We start from the raw sequence: 16,643 nt of genomic DNA, 5'->3' as shown, positions 1-16,643 counted from the left end.
GAGAAAATTGAATTCATATATTTATGCAAATTAGATTCTTTGTGCATCGGGGGCGGGGTCAGATCTGCCAGTGCACCTCTTTTGGACTTTCCATGCCGCCCAGTGCCCTTCACCACCATCTCATCACTTGGCACAACGATTCACATCCTGAAAAAAGTTGACAATCACAAGTGCACCAGAGGTTAAAGCTCCGCCCCTAGTGCACTGAGAGGATAATTTAAAAAATATAAACTGAATTTTCTTTAAAATTGACAGAAAGAAGGGAAAGACGAAAGGTATAGAAAATGGCAATGTGCACCAGACAATGTACAGAGATTTTGAAACCCTTTATATTAACACTAGAAATGAACGGAACCAAAATTTCTGGTCTGGCCACAGCTAGTTCTGCCGCTGCATGGCCGCCAATCCGGCAATGTGTCCGAGTTGCACCACAAAGTTCGGGTCCGATCATTTCTAATTAAAACATGTTCACTTTTTATTTTTCTTCTAGAGTCTTTTTAATTATTCAAATTTGAATAGCAATGAAACATTTACCAATTTTTGGTTAGGTAGAAAGAGTAATAAATTAGCATAATATTTCTACAACGTACTCTCACTAGTGCGGCCACAACATACTCTCACTAGTGTGCCCACTTAGTACTCTCACTAGTGTGCCCACTTAGTACTCTCACTAGTGTGCCCACTTAGTACTCTCACTAGTGTGCCCACTTAGTACTCTCACTAGTGTGCCCACTTAGTACTCTCACTATTGTGCCCACTTAGTACTCTCACTAGTGTGCCCACTTAGTACTCTCACTAGTGTGCCCACTTAGTACTCTCACTAGTGTGCTCACAAAGTACTCTCACTAATGTGACCACAAAGTACTCTCACTAGTGTGCCCACAAAGTACTCTCACTAGTGTGCCCACAAAGTACTCTTACTAGTGTGACAACAAAGTATTCCCACTAGTGTGCCCACAAACTACTCTCACTAGTGTGCCCACTTAGTACTCTCACTAATGTGACCACAAAGTACTCTCACTAGTGTGCCCACTTAGTACTCTCACTAATGTGCCCACAAAGTACTCTCACTATTGTGCCCACTTAGTACTCTCACTAATGTGCCCACAAAGTACTCTCACTAGTGTGCCCACTTAGTACTCTTACTAGTGTGCCCACTTAGTACTCTCACTAGTGTGCCCACAAAGTACTCTCACTAGTGTGGCCACAACATACTCTCACTAGTGTGCCCACTTAGTACTCTCACTAGTGTGCCCACTTAGTACTCTCACTAGTGTGCCCACAAAGTACTCTCACTAGTGTGCCCACAAAGTACTCTCACTAATGTGACCACAAAGTACTCTCACTAGTGTGCCCACAAACTACGCTCACTAGTGTGCCCACTTAGTACTCTCACTAATGTGCCCACAAAGTACTCTCACTAGTGTGCCCACAAAGTAAAATGCCCCTATGTGTTGGCCCCCAGATAGGCTGCCACTTCCCATTGGCTGCGACTGATAATGCCCCTCCCTTTTAGTAGTTACACCTATGTATAATGCAACCTCTCTATTGCCCCCCACTAAAAACACTCCCCTTTTTCATTTCATTCCCACTTTATGCCTCAATATATGTAGCCCTCTACACCCTATGCTCCTTTTTTGTAGGACTCCCCCACCTTTTGCCTCCCTTGTAATGGAACCCCTCCTTATGCCCATGAGTACACCAGCCCTTAGGTGAATTGAGCCTCTTGCTTCAGGCAACACCACCTGCAGCAAGAATGGGATCAGCTTAAGGGGTGCAGTTATTTGCTACAAACAGGTCCTGCTATTTATTGCCTCTTCATACTGTCAGCTTTCTGTAGCCCCCCACCTTATATCCCTGTTTCCCACCCATATGCAGCCAAATTAGGGAGAAAAAAATCAGATACTCACCATTCCCTGTTCCCCTGCAGCAGAGCTCCCATCTCTTCTCTGACACTGCTGTGTGCGGCTCTGGAAGCAGCAGGCGTGATGACATCATCACATCCCCCCTGCCTATCTGTGCCACACACGGCTGCGGCAGAGGCTCACTGATGAAGAGGAGAAGTGTTGAGCGAACATGGTGGGTTTGGGTACCTGATCCAGAACCCAAACTTCAGTCAGAAGTTCGGGTTCAGCATTCAGATTCAACCATAACCGGTAGCACTCGCGATCAATGCTAACACTGTGTTAACTCTTTAAACTCGTCGCTACCCAGTCCCATCATGTAGAGACAACAATCCTAACGAAAATGGTGGCATGTGCGCATTTAAAGGGTTAACACCCATGATTGGTGGAATCATGCATCATTCCATTACACCATTGCAATTCCATACCAAAACCTCCGTACTGTACTCTGTACTGTGTACTGGTAGGAAGTGATGAGACCACATTGTTCATGCGAGAGCTGCAGTCCATTCATTTGGCTAATCTCTTTGACAATCCCTTTAAGGTGATTCATATTTTGCAAATTTTTGTTACACCTATGGTAAACTACATCTTAAACTACTCATCAAGAGATAGGTAAATGTAGTATTGTAACTGCAACATCCCCCACCGGGGCCTAGCCTTTTCTTGGGGCTTGGAGGCAGCAGGGGCCCAGAATACCGGAGTGGCTGGCGGTTGTGGCCTAGGCACGCTAGTGTCACGGTGCTTGGTATGGGGACTGGAGGACTGACCTACAGCCTGGCAGGTCTCCAGCAGGTGGTGTGTGCAGGAAATATGGAGGGAGAGGCTGTGGTACTGGTTCTCCCTGGGGCAACCCCTGACTGTCTGTAAGATAAGTCCATGGGTAATGGATGGGGAAGCCCGTGGTGGTAACAGACATATCCAGGGATCAGACGGAAGCAACGTTGTGCAAATCAACTTACAGTTCTTTATTGTAACTATAACAGTAGGCAACGGCCTAACATCAGCAGCAGGTTCAGCAGACTGTAAAGCTGGTAGGAGATAGCTGGTCCACAGGAAGAGTTGCTCACAGCCTGATAGTAGATTCAGGCTGGATTGGTAAAGATGGAGTCAAGTCCAGACAGTGAACCTCTGCTCTGGGGCTTAAGTCTCCTGACTTTACCAGGATGTCAGGCAGCCGCCTGAGACACCTCTGCTTCCTGGTAATGTGTCTGGATGGCAGCTCTGCACTGGACCTGCTTTTTAATCTCTTACTGGGACTCTCAGCCCATGTGCTCCCGCCCACAAGGGGTATTTATACTCCCCTAGTGAGGTGGCAGCACTGTCCAATAAGCTTCCAACTTAATTCACAATAACAACACATCATATCATTGGTGACAGACAATTTATATGTTAACTGTTTCCCTCCCAGACAGGAGATGATCCCTAGACAGCTCCTAACATGGAGAGGGCGCTATTCGCAACAACTACCAACCCTGTGCATTGGCAGGGCTGTTGCATAACCATGAAGTCCATGCAGGGGAGCTGTATACACAAAACGGGGATATTCAATCAAGATTTTTTGCATTTGATTTATTTTTTTTTTTGCAAATGCAGAGGAAGCAAGTGTCTTCAAAAGTACCCAACCCCTTTAAGGAGAACCTACCTCCTCCAGGAGAATCATTATTGCTCCACTTGAGATTCGTCCTCAGTCTTTCCTAACGATTCTTTGGTAATTAATTAGAAGAGACGTTTTCCATGAGAAGATGAAAGCAATCAACTTTATTCTATAAGTTTATTATAATATCAGGACAAATTAGAAATATTAATTACTCGTCTTGTTTCATTACCCTCCGTATGGAGCCCGGATGATAATATTTACATAATTGTTTCCAAACCGTCATAACTTCCTCTGTGCTCGGCTCATTCCGCGGCGTTGTAATAATTAAGTAACATTATGTAGCAGCAAATCGTTATCTATAAACGTCACCGCGCGGGGGGAAGCGTTCGGACGGCCTGTAGGGGGCAGTGTTGTTGCTTTTATTCAACTTTTTTCTTTTTTACTGTAAACTTTGCTCACATAATGAAGAGTAGATTATTCATCCCTGGGTGTAACTCTTATACAGAGCAGATTGCAAAATATCAACTCATTGCCCATCTGTTCTCTGTGAGACGGGGGAGAAAAACTCTTCTTTTGACTTAAAAATGACATTTCTGATTATACATAATGTAAGCGACCCTCCGTCTTGGTAAATTAGTGAAAAGTTAAGAAACAATTTGTAATAGTTCTGCAAAAAGAACTGACATGAAACAAAGATAAAATCCCAGCATTGATAACTCCGCCCTTTAACCCTTTCACGATGACGAGCCAGAGAAAAATGTATCCAACAAAAAGATCTTCATTTATTTATTAAATGTGTATTTTCTATTTTTATGCATTTCAATTTTTTATTACTTTTTTATTATTATTTTTTTTTATTACTTTTGTATTACTTATTTGTTGTCTATTAATATTCATTATGTATTTGGCATTATTATAGCTGAATAATTTCTTTGTATTTTTGTTTTTTTAATTAAAATGCATCATTTATTCATTTGTTAAATGTGTATTTTCTATATTTATTCATATCATTTTTTTTATGTATTACTATTATTTATTTATTATATTTGTTGTTTATTCATATTTATTAGTCATTATTATAGGTGAATTTTTTGGGGATTTGTGTGTTCTTTTTAATTAAAATGCATCATTTATTTATTATTTATTGTGTGTTTTTTGCTCATTATTTATTTATTATTTTTATTGATTTATATATATTTTTTTTCATGTATTATTTCTTTTCCTATTGATTTATTGCTCATTATTTATTCATAATTTGATGCCATTATAGATTTATTAGTTTTTATTTGTTCATGATTTCTGATTTATTTTTGTATGTTATTTATTTAGTTTTCAATCATTTTTTACATTTATTAATTTTTATTTAGCATTTATTTTTTATTTAAATTACAGGAAATCTACCACCAGGATGAAGGACTGTAAACCAAGCACGCTGGCATACTGGTGTGTGCCCTCTCTAGTAGGATCTGCTCTTCTTTTACCTTCTTATGCCCTGGTTTTTACCAAAAAAATAATTTTAAAATTATGCAAATAAGCCTGAGGGGCTCCGAATTCCATAGGTGTTAATGGAGCCTGAAGCCCCTTAGGCTCATTTGCATAATTTTACAAGCCTTTTTTATAAGAAAAAACAAGGGCATAAGAAGCTAAAAGAAGAGCAGATCCTGCCAGAGGGGGCACACACCACTATGTCAGTGCTTGGTTTCAATCCTGCATCCTGGTGGTAGATTTCCTTTCAGTATTTGCTATTTTATTGATTTATTATCACATAATTATTTCTATTCATTATTTATTAATTATTTGTATTTATTTGGACATTTTAGTGTATTTTTTTGTTTACTTCTTATTTTTATTCATTGTATATTATATATTTATTTCAAATTTTAGTGTTTGTATTGTGTATTATTGGCTTTTATGTTTATCGATTTATTTATTTTTGTATGCAAATATTTATTTTTTAGTTTATTTTAAATTATTAGTATTATTTTAATGGCAAATCCATATCTTTTTCGTTTATTAGATGAGCACAGTAGGCCGAATCTGCTGAATGTAAACTTGGGCTTAGGCTTGTCTCACAAGGGCATAGTCACTGCTCCTGCCCATCACTTACTATTCAGGGGATGTAGGCCTCTGCTTTAGGTTCCCTCCACTTCTAGCGACCAGATCAATGAGGGTCTTGGGTGTCGGAACCCCAACTATTGGATACACCGTCAATATCAAAATATGATAATTGCCATGGAAATCCCTTTAAGTAGCCCCCATAAACAGATGATAATGGGGGCTCATTGTTCGGAGACTTGTAGTAAGCTTTGAGCTGATGCCCACATATAGGGGATAACTTGCTGATCGTGGGGTTTCAGTTTTGGGACCACCACAGATCAGGAGACTGGTTGTTAGTTGCACCCAAATAATGGAACGGCCGGTCGCACATGCTCAGTGCTGCTTCCTTCACTGTCTATGGCACTGACTGCCGTCCTCGCCTATCTCCATCAGCGCCATAGGGATGTATCGAGCATCACTGAGCATCACCATCACTGAGACCCCACTGATCAGCTGCCTTGTTGTCACTGGGCTACAAACCCCTTCGTGGTTTCCCAACCTGCAACCTCTATAACTAACACATTCAGCTCTGCTACATCTGTATAATTTGCATATGATAAAAGCTGCACATGTCATAGTGTAGCCTGCGGGTATCTGGAAATATGGAACCAAGACAGAAATAACAGTTTGTACTTTCCCTAATACATATTTACAGGAGGGAAATTTACTTAACCGTCACCTTGGACCCATCTGACCCATTATATCACAATGTCTCTTATCTTTATTCTAAGAAAACCACAAAACTGTTTTAAGTAATGAGCCAGAGCCAAACGTACCTCACACATGATGGGGTATGTACACACTCCGACAGGGTAAGTAATGTCATGTATGTACACAGTGACTGCACCAGCAGCAGAATAGTGAGTGCAGCTCTGGGGTATAATACAGGATGTAACTCAGGATCAGTACAGGATAAGTAATGTCATGTATGTACAGTGACTGCACCAGCAGCAGAATAGTGAGTGCAGCTCTGGAGTATAATACAGGATGTAACTCAGGATCAGTACAGGATAAGTAATGTCATGTATGTACAGTGACTGCACCAGCAGCAGAATAGTGAGTGCAGCTCTGGAGTATAATACAGGATGTAACTCAGGATCAGTACAGGATAAGTAATGTCATGTATGTACACAGTGACTGCACCAGCAGAATAGTGAGTGCAGCTCTGGGGTATAATACAGGATGTAACTCAGGATCAGTACAGGATAAGTAATGTCATGTATGTACACAGTGACTGCCCCAGCAGCAGAATAGTGAGTGCAGCTCTGGAGTATAATACAGGATGTAACTCAGGATCAGTACAGGATAAGTAATGTCATGTATGTACAGTGACTGCACCAGCAGCAGAATAGTGAGTGCAGCTCTGGAGTATAATACAGGATGTAACTCAGGATCAGTACAGGATAAGTAATGTCATGTATGTACACAGTGACTGCACCAGCAGAATAGTGAGTGCAGCTCTGGGGTATAATACAGGATGTAACTCAGGATCAGTACAGGATAAGTAATGTCATGTATGTACACAGTGACTGCCCCAGCAGCAGAATAGTGAGTGCAGCTCTGGAGTATAATACAGGATGTAACTCAGGATCAGTACAGGATAAGTAATGTCATGTATGTACACAGTGACTGCACCAGCAGCAGAATAGTGAGTGCAGCTCTGGGGTATAATACAGGATGTAACTCAGGATCAGTACAGGATAAGTAATGTCATGTATGTACTCAGTGACTGCACCAGCAGCAGAATAGTGAGTGCAGCTCTGGAGTATAATACAGGATGTAACTCAGGATCAGTACAGGATAAGTAATGTCATGTATGTACACAGTGACTGCACCAGCAGCAGAATAGTGAGCACAGCTCTGGGGTATAATACTGGATGTAACTCAGGGTCAGTACAGGAGAAGTAATGTCATGTATGTACACAGTGACTGCACCAGCAGCAGAATAGTGAGTGCAGCTCTGGAGTATAATACAGGATGTAACTCAGGATCAGTACAGGATAAGTAATGTCATGTATGTACACAGTGACTGCACCAGCAGCAGAATAGTGAGTGCAGCTCTGGGGTATAATACAGGATGTAACTCAGGGTCAGTACAGGAGAAGTAATGTCATGTATGTACACAGTGACTGCACCAGCAGCAGAATAGTGAGTGAAGCTCTGGAGTATAATAAGGGATGTAACTCAGGATCAGTACAGGATAAGCAATGTCATGTATGTACACAGTGACTGCACCAGCAGCAGAATAATGAGTGCAGCTCTGGGGTATAATACAGGATGTAACTCAGGATCAGTACAGGATAAGTAATGTCATGTATGTACACAGTGACTGCACCAGCAGCAGAATAGTGAGTGCAGCTCTGGAGTATAATACAGGATGCAGTACACAGATATATACACTGACTCATCCTGTAACAGTTGTAGAGAACCTACAAGTGTCTGTATCCTGTTGTTGCTCTTTGTAGAGATAATGCCCCCCCCCCCCCTCTCCTTCACTTTCATTCTCTTCTTTATGTATAAATGGGTTGATGAGATGACGGGATGTTCCTCGCCTCTCGCTCCGCACTGCGCTGCCTCAACTTTCACCGGAAAAGCAATGTGATTGACAGGACGATAACGAGTCACATGACCTGTTATTTCATTCATAAAAACTGTTTTTGTTCAGAGGAAAAACATTTTCCTGCAAAGTCACAATGGACAAAACCATCCAGAGGAAACCCCTCCTCATATGGAATTTCCTAGTATCCCAGACAAGGAATGCTGCCGGGAAGTGTCTGATTATTTGTACAGGAGGGGGTGGGGGGGACATCATCATCCAGAGCTGCTGTTAGGATGACCAGGCCGGAAATTTCCATACACTGGACCCTCCCACATGACAAAGTAACAAAAATATCCTTAGTCCATACAATTCAGTTTGATTTAAAATTCTAAATATTTATAAATTTTATGCATTTTTTGCAAATTTGATGATCCGAAAACTGGCCCGTAAGTAGAAATTCATCCGGTATCCAAATTTTCCATATATGGACATTAATAAAACATGGGCTGTTATTTTGGGGGTCTTTAAAGTTGGGGGGGGGGCAGATTAATAATGATGATCATATACCTGTAAGACCAGGCAACCACTAACTGTCTGGATTGGACCATCAGCGTGTGGTCTCGGAGGTTTTTATAAGAGGTACCGGTACTGGTGGGATCCGGTGCTATCAGCCAGGACACGCCTACTTGGACCGTTTAGGCCTCTGTATTCCAAATACTCAGAAGAACTAATACAATCAATAGAATCAGAGAGTCATCATATGTGCATTTGGGCTTCCTTGATGGAATACAGGCATAGACAGAGGCTGCTGCAGCTAATAGTAAGTTTCTATCCCACTCCAAGTGCTTTATTTCCATGAGTGCAGGTCAGTGTTTCTATATCATGCCCTATATGATCCTTCTCATACTCCTGATTGACATAGAAAACACAAAGAAGCATTATATTAAGTTTCTATCTTACCCAAAGTGCTTTATTCCTATTCTTGCAGGGCAGTACTTCTCTTTAATACCCTACATGATCTTACTGATGATTATAGCTGAGAAAGAAGAGACAATGAAAGAAACAGATTCTGCTGCAGCTTATAGTAAGTTTCTATCCCACTCCCATGAGTGAAGGTCAGTATTTCTATATAATGTCCTATATGATCCTGCTCATACAGAGACAAAGGCACAAACAGAGGTTGCTTCAGATAATAGTAGGTTTCTACCTCACCCGAAGTGCTTTATTGCAGGTCAGTACTTCTATATAATGTCCTATATGATCCCGCTGATACTTCTGATTGACAGAGAAGAGACAAAGACGCATAATAATAAGTTTCTATCTCACCCAAAGTGCTTTATTTCCATCAGAACAGGTCAGTAGTTCTATATGATCTTTATGACCCTGCTGATACTTCTGCTTCATAGAGAAGAGACAAAGATACTTCTGATTGGCACAGAAAACACAAAGATGCATAATAATAAGTTTCTATTTTACCCAAAGTGCTTCATTCCTATTCCTCTCTAGAGACTTTTGCAGATAATAGTAAGTTTCTATCTCTCCCAAAGTGCTTGATTTCTATCAGTAATATGTTGTATGATTCTGCTTATACTTCTGAGTGAAAGAGCAGAGACAGAGGCTGCTTCAGCTAATAGTAAGTTTCTATCTCATCCAAAGTGACTTCCCATTACTGCATGTCACCTCTTCTCTATAATGGCCTGTATGATCCTGCCGAAACTTATGAGTGACAGAGAAGAGACAGAGGCTGCTGCAGCTAATAGTAAGTTTCTATCTCACCCACAGTAATTTATTCCCATTACTCCAGCTCACCTCTTCTCTATAATGTCCTGTATCATCCTGCTGAAACTTCTGAGTGACAGAGAAGAGACAGAGGCTGCTGCAGCTAATAGTAAGTTTCTATCTCACCCAAAGTGACTTATTCCCGTTATTGCAGGTCACCTCTTCTCTATAATGTCCTGTATGATCCTGCTGAAACTTATGAGTGACAGAGAAGAGACAGAGGCTGCTGCAGCTAATAGTAAGTTTCTATCTCACCCAAAGTGACTTATTCCCGTTATTGCAGGTCACCTCTTCTCTATAATGGTCTGTATGATCCTGCTGAAACTTATGAGTGACAGAGAAGAGACAGAGGCTGCTGCAGCTAATAGTAAGTTTCTATCTTAACCAAAGCCATTTATTCTCTTTACTGCAGGGCAATGAAGAAGAGAGTTATAGAGCAGATTCTTTTCTACTTCCTGTATGCAGTGTAGGGGAGACATAGTAGCATCTAGTCTCCAGCCTCCAGCTCTGAAACAACTAAGAATTACAGGTAGAGTAACATGTGTGTCCTAGTATTATGTACAATGACACATATACATGTAACTATTGTATCATTGCTGGATCGTTGTTGCTTCTTCTGATTATGAAGTTCCTGTATTTTTTTTTACTATTATTTGATCTGCTGTATTTTTTCTCCTTATCTTATCTGAACGCCCGGATCATCTCCTTGAGATAAAACTTACGAAGAAACGTCAATGAACTGCCGGATTCATTGACAAACATTTACTGTTCTCCGCAGGGAATATCTGCTTCCTGCTGGGTGTGATTTCTCAGGTATTGACATAGAGGAGGGGAGTAAACCACAAGCTGTTGGCACACGGGAGAAGACGGCATGGACCATGCATCTTGATCAGAGACTGATCCCTAGAAGGTGTCCTGAGACTCTCCACCTGTGTTTGGTCAGTGGTGTCATCAATGGACCGGATGAGTAATACACAGATTATACGAGGTCAAAGTTCCTATTTTTTTATTATACGGTTATAAAGATTAAAATATAACATTCTTTCTGCTTACATGTAGATGGATGTATTTCCTAATTAACCCAATGGGTGCTGTATACATCTGCACATCAAGAGCTCCCCCTAGTGGTGGCAGGAGGAAGCCTGAATTGTACTATTTTGCAAATAAGCGGGTTCTATGCTATAAATTTAAGAGAGATCGAGTCGGTCTGAGAAGGTCTTTGTTTAAAGGGAACCACGTTTGGGGCCCATAAACTGGCTTTATGCATTTGGGATTAAGGATCCAAAAGTTAGCACCAGTAACTAAACTATGAGAAAGATACTGAGGATAAGGTGAATTCAATAAGGTGGATGTTCCACTTCTGGGACCCCATAACAAAATTTAACAGGTTCTTGATTTTCCTCAATAAGATTCTTACAGAATACCTTACAGTTCACATTACTCCTTACTAAAATGTGATATTATTAAGGTTCTACATTCCGGACACCAGATTTTATAACTTATTTATATCAGAAAATTAATAAATCCCCATATATAGCACTGAGTGACAATACAATACTGCCTGCAGCCACCACTAGGGGGAGCTCCGTGCATAGGAATGAATACAGCTCCTAATGAACGCAATGGAAGTTTTACAAATCTTTACATTGAAGTTCTTCTTGTGGTGGCCACAATAAAGTGATGCAATTAACATCAGTGAGGAGGAGCAGAATATCAGAGTGCCATGGCAGCTGGATGGTCTACCCATATGATAATTACATCTTTGATACTGCACCTATGGATATGTCATAAATACTTAAGATGGGAATATATATAAGAACCCAGTTTTCAACCTGCTGATGGGTTTCCTTTAAAGGGGAAGATACATCATATGGGCTATAGCCAAGTAGATCAGGATTTGGCTCGTCCTTCAACTACTCTTCAGTCCCTGTTAGTAATATATTGTCAGAGTGGATACAGGATGTCCCAGCGTGACTCCTGGCGCCCGCTAATGTATCGCCCAGATGCACTCTCTCCAAATATATGTGCCATTTCTAATTTTACAGCAAGGTCACGCTGTTTATTTAGTTCCAAGTGTGATATCAGCGCCGCTGGATGAGTCGGGAGGAAAGTCAAACATCCGCTTTTTTTTTTTTTTAGCTCGTTTTCATCAAACAATAAACTCCGGGTCGAGTCTTAGTCATCGCGTAAATCACATCTGTCACATCGCTGGCAGGTAGGTAGCCCGGATCTGTCAATAGGGTTGACCTGCTGTTACATTCACCATGAATGAGCCTTGTTTTCGCACATGAAAGGAGCACATGACAAAAGGAGCAACAGTCTGGAACAGTGACATTCGGCGGTGTTTGCTCAGTGGTTTTGTGCACATGTGACGGGGGATGTTTGAAGATCTTCTCCGACCCTGCGCGGCGCAGGCACGGAGCACAATGTTGGTACAGGGATGGTTTGTTGTGGTTTTGCTCCGGGATGTATTTCCTGTACTATAGTAACACAATGATCAAAATGTGCCCCCCCCCCCTTTTGGTGCTGGTTAAAGAGAACCTGTCAGCGATGTCTGGGGCGCTTACCCACCCACAGGTCCAAAATAAAGAGGAAGGAACAAAATATAAAAGAGATCATACACATCCTTCTCCTGGTTCCCTTGGTGCTCCAGTACTTCCTAGTCCAGCATGAGATTGGGGGAGGTCAAACCTGGGAACAACATAGTGATGTCCCATAGACAGAGGAGGTGGTGTCCTGTGATACGAGGAGACCATTCATTGACCAACGCTGGACCCGTCACTTCTACTCTTCAGAACCTTTAAAAAATCTGGAAAAATTTGTGCAGCTATGCTATCTTTTATGGTAAAATGAGGGGCACCGTGATGGGCACCTTACACACCCCATTACATACCAATCTTGTTTGGGGTGTCAAAAGAGGGATTGTGTTGGAAAATGTTTTAGGTCCAAAGGTCATGGACCAGTAATTGTCCCTCCTACTGATCCCCTAGATATTTTATAAATCATAGTATAATGCTCTGCATCATACCCAACCTTATGGTGCCCACACTGTATCGTGTCTCTTTATGTTACCCCCACAGATTTATGCTCCTTTCTTGTGGACCACATCCTGTATCATGCCCCATTCTTGGGGTTTTCCTCCTGTATCATGCACCCTTCTTATGGCCCTCACCCTGTATGATGCCTCCTTCTTATGGCCCTCACTTTGTATGATGCCCCCTTCTTGTGTCCCTCACCTTGTATCATGCCCCCTTATTGGGTTTCTCCTCCTGTATCATGCCCCCTTCTTGGGTTTCTCCTCCTGTATCATGCCCCCTTCTTGGGTTTCTCCTCCTGTATCATGCACCCTTCTTATGGCCCTCACTTTGTATGATGCCCCCTTCTTGTGTCCCTCACCTTGTATCATGCCCCCTTCTTGGGGTCCTCCTCCTGTATGATGCCCTCTTTTTGTGGGCCCTCACCTTGTATCATGCCCCCTTTTTGTGGCACTTACTTTGTATCATGCCCCCTTCTTGTGGCCCTTACTTTGTATCATGCCCCCTTCTTGGGGTCCTCCTCCTGTATCATGCCCCCTTCGTGTGGCCCTCACCCGGTATCATGCCAATTCTTGCTTCCCCAACCCAGTAAAATGGCCTTTTGTGACCCCCACCCTGTATCATGGCCCCTTCTTTTACCCCAAACTCTGTATCAAAGCTCCTTTTTGTGGCCAACCACCCTGTATCATTGCCAATTATTGTGGCCCCCATCCTGTTTCATGCCCCCATCTTGTGGTCTCCAACCTGTGTCATGGCAGCTTCTTATGGCTCTCCCCTTGTATTATAGTCCCTTCTTGTGGCCCCACCCACTATCTTGTGACCCCCAACCTGTGTCATGGCCCCTTCTTGTGACCCCCACAATGGAGGGACAATCTGGGACTGAATCCAGGACGGGTGGGAGATATCAACATATCAGGATAGAAGGGGGTCAATATTTGTGACGGGGTCATATCTCTTCCCATCCCTTTTAGGATAATGGACTTGTTGTGTCAGGACAATTTGCTTATCTGATGCCGTCATCATATCTAAACATCCGATTGCTTTGTATCCGCCAGGCAGCATCTGCCGCAGAAAACAAACTCCTCTCCGACCTCCATTGATTTTCCCTGGAGCTGGTGGCTGTAAATTCTTCAGTATCCGCAGCGGGTGAGTCACGGCTGCTGCGGGTCCAGTCTTGTATCCTGCGCTCCATGAGCAAATATTGTCCGTTCACAGCAGTAAAATAAAGCCCCGACGTCAATGCACTTAGGAAAATGTATTCAAATTCTGGAATGTTTTATCAGCGGATCTCAATCATCATTTGCATGGTCTTATATAGAGACATCTCCTGGGTGGGAGACAGAAAAAAGTGCAGCTATTAAAGGGAACCTGTCAGCATTCCCACATGTTTAAAGGGTGAAACCCTGTAGGGATGTGTAATCAGAGCTTTGTGTATGTTGTTAGTAGCAGCAGGACTGTGATATATGAATTTATATACCAGGATTGTACTGGGGGTGTGTCCTCACACTGCTGTGCTCTTAGTTCTCTGCAGTAAGTGTTATGTACTGTCCCTGGAGAGATGTGTAATGAGACCTTTCAGTATGTTGTTAGTAGCAGCAGGACTGTAAAATATGGATATATATTCCAGGATTGTAGATTCTCCAAGTGCATAGGGAATGTGTCCTCACACTGCTTTGCTTTGTTCTCTGCAGCCGGTGTTATGTATTGTCCCAAGAGAGAGGTGTAATCATAGCTTTGTGTCTGTTGTTAGTAGCAGCAGGACTGTGATATATGGCTTTATATTCCAGGATTGTAGCTTTGCATTGAGAGCATGTCTTCACACTGCTGTGCTCTGAGTTCTCTGCAGACTGTCCCTGGAGAATTTGTAAGGAAGCACAGAAGTGTAAGGAAAACACTCTCAAAGTACACAAAGGAATGATTACACATCTCTCCAGGGACAGTACATAACACTGGCTGCAGAGAACACAGAGCACATCAGTGTGAGGACACATCCTCAGTACAATCCTGGAATATAAATTCATATGTGACAGTCCTGCTGCTACTAACAACATACACAAAGGCATGATTATACATATCTCCAGGGATAATACATAACACTTTCTGCTTTACTGCATGGTCACACCTGCTGATAGGTTCCCTCTAAACTTAATAGTGGCTCTGTAGATTTGCCATTGTATTTATGAATCAGTTAGCCCTGGATGAACAGTGCTTTCATACAGTCAGCAGTAATGTAGTTCTTACAATAGATAGGATTCTATCTATTGTATCTACTACTAGATATATATTATATTATACTGCTGAATGTGTTATGTATTAGGCAGAGAAAGTGCAAGAAATAATAAAGTAAATAAGTAACTAGGAGTGTGAAGGCGATGTTCTGTACACACCGGTCTCCTGATAAGTCCGGCTATATACAGCTAGTACGGAATGTACATGGCGGGACCTATATACAGATATCTATAAGATGAAAGTCCCGGCTGATGGATAATGAAGCCGTTATAGTCTAACAATCTTTCAGAAATGAAAGGAACACGATGTATCTGATACCCGAGCAAATAATGGGGGAGGGGCCTATTTTTTAGGCCATGTCCTGAACTTGGCCGCCATATTGGATCACGAGCAAGTGTTTCCAATTGGAAGTTGATCACGTAACAGATCAAAAAAGGAAAAGAATTGTCTCAGAAATCGATTGTCGCAATCAGATCTGTAATATCTGTTATGGTTTGAAAGTTATCAACACAGAGATTCTCCATAGATTGTAATAACAATCGGATCCAGCGCTGGGTTCAGCATCGCTGTGCGTCACAGGGAACGTTCCCGGATGTTGTGGCTACTTTCTATGTTGATTGAGACAATTCTGCGATATGTTACACGACCAAACTTCCCATTGGAAAAACTTGTCCTTGGTTCCAATATGGCGGCTTTCAAGATGGCGGACATGTTCTGGGCATATCCAAATATATAGGATCCTTATATACACGCCAGTTTTCTTTTGGACTTTGCACGTTTTTTTCAATACAAACTCCTTGCACAGGTATTTAAGAAGTGTCCGCGCCACATTTGTCTCTTGCGACTCAACTTTCTGCACTGAAGGGGGCGCTCCGGTGCACACCAGATTTACCATGCAAAGTCCAAAAGAAATGTGTCGCATGTTAAAGGTGCACCAAAAAAAAAAAAGCGGCACGTTCTCTGCGGAAGATTCGGGTTTTCCGGCGATTCACTAAGGTAGTTCCCCCGATGTCCACCAGGTGTCGCTGCTGCGCTGAATTCCGTCAGAGTGCATTGAAGTACACCAAGCCAGGCTGGGTGCAGGTAAGTGTGTGTCAAGCGACACATTTTTTAAAAAAATATGGCGGTTTCTCCGAATCCGACGGATTTTCCGACGCCCACGCCCCCTGATTTCCGTCACGTGCATGCCAGCGCCGATGCGCCACAATCCAATCGCGTGCGCCAAAATCCCGGGGCAATTCAGGGAAAATCGGTGCAAAACGGTAAAATTCGTGTAACCCGGCGTAAAAACGAAATTTGGGCCCTTTGTAAATGACCCCCTCTGTTGAAGCAGCGCAGGGAGCGCCAGATTCAGGATTTCTGGCGCACGTTCTGCATAAATTTGGCGCCCCCTGCACAGTACACAGGTAACTGCATATAGTACAGACTGCACTGTTCTTAGTAAATGTGCCCCATCATGT

At 42.3% G+C, this 16,643-nt stretch overlaps 1 long non-coding RNA gene across 1 annotated transcript in view; it reads left to right on the top strand.

Annotated features, from left to right (window-relative positions):
* Window positions 1-10,075: 10,075 nt before the first annotated feature.
* The window catches only part of LOC140133945 (uncharacterized), a 45,588-nt gene continuing 39,020 nt past the window's right edge, over window positions 10,076-16,643 (top strand). The window contains exons 1-3 of the long non-coding RNA XR_011855982.1: window positions 10,076-10,157; window positions 10,203-10,286; window positions 10,698-10,907. This is a non-coding gene — a long non-coding RNA (uncharacterized lncRNA). The remainder of the gene's footprint in view (window positions 10,158-10,202; window positions 10,287-10,697; window positions 10,908-16,643) is intronic.

The sequence above is a fragment of the Engystomops pustulosus genome, chromosome 5 (genome assembly GCF_040894005.1).
Source record: "Engystomops pustulosus chromosome 5, aEngPut4.maternal, whole genome shotgun sequence".
NCBI lineage: Eukaryota > Metazoa > Chordata > Amphibia > Anura > Leptodactylidae > Engystomops > Engystomops pustulosus.
This window is presented reverse-complemented; position numbering and strand designations above follow the sequence as displayed.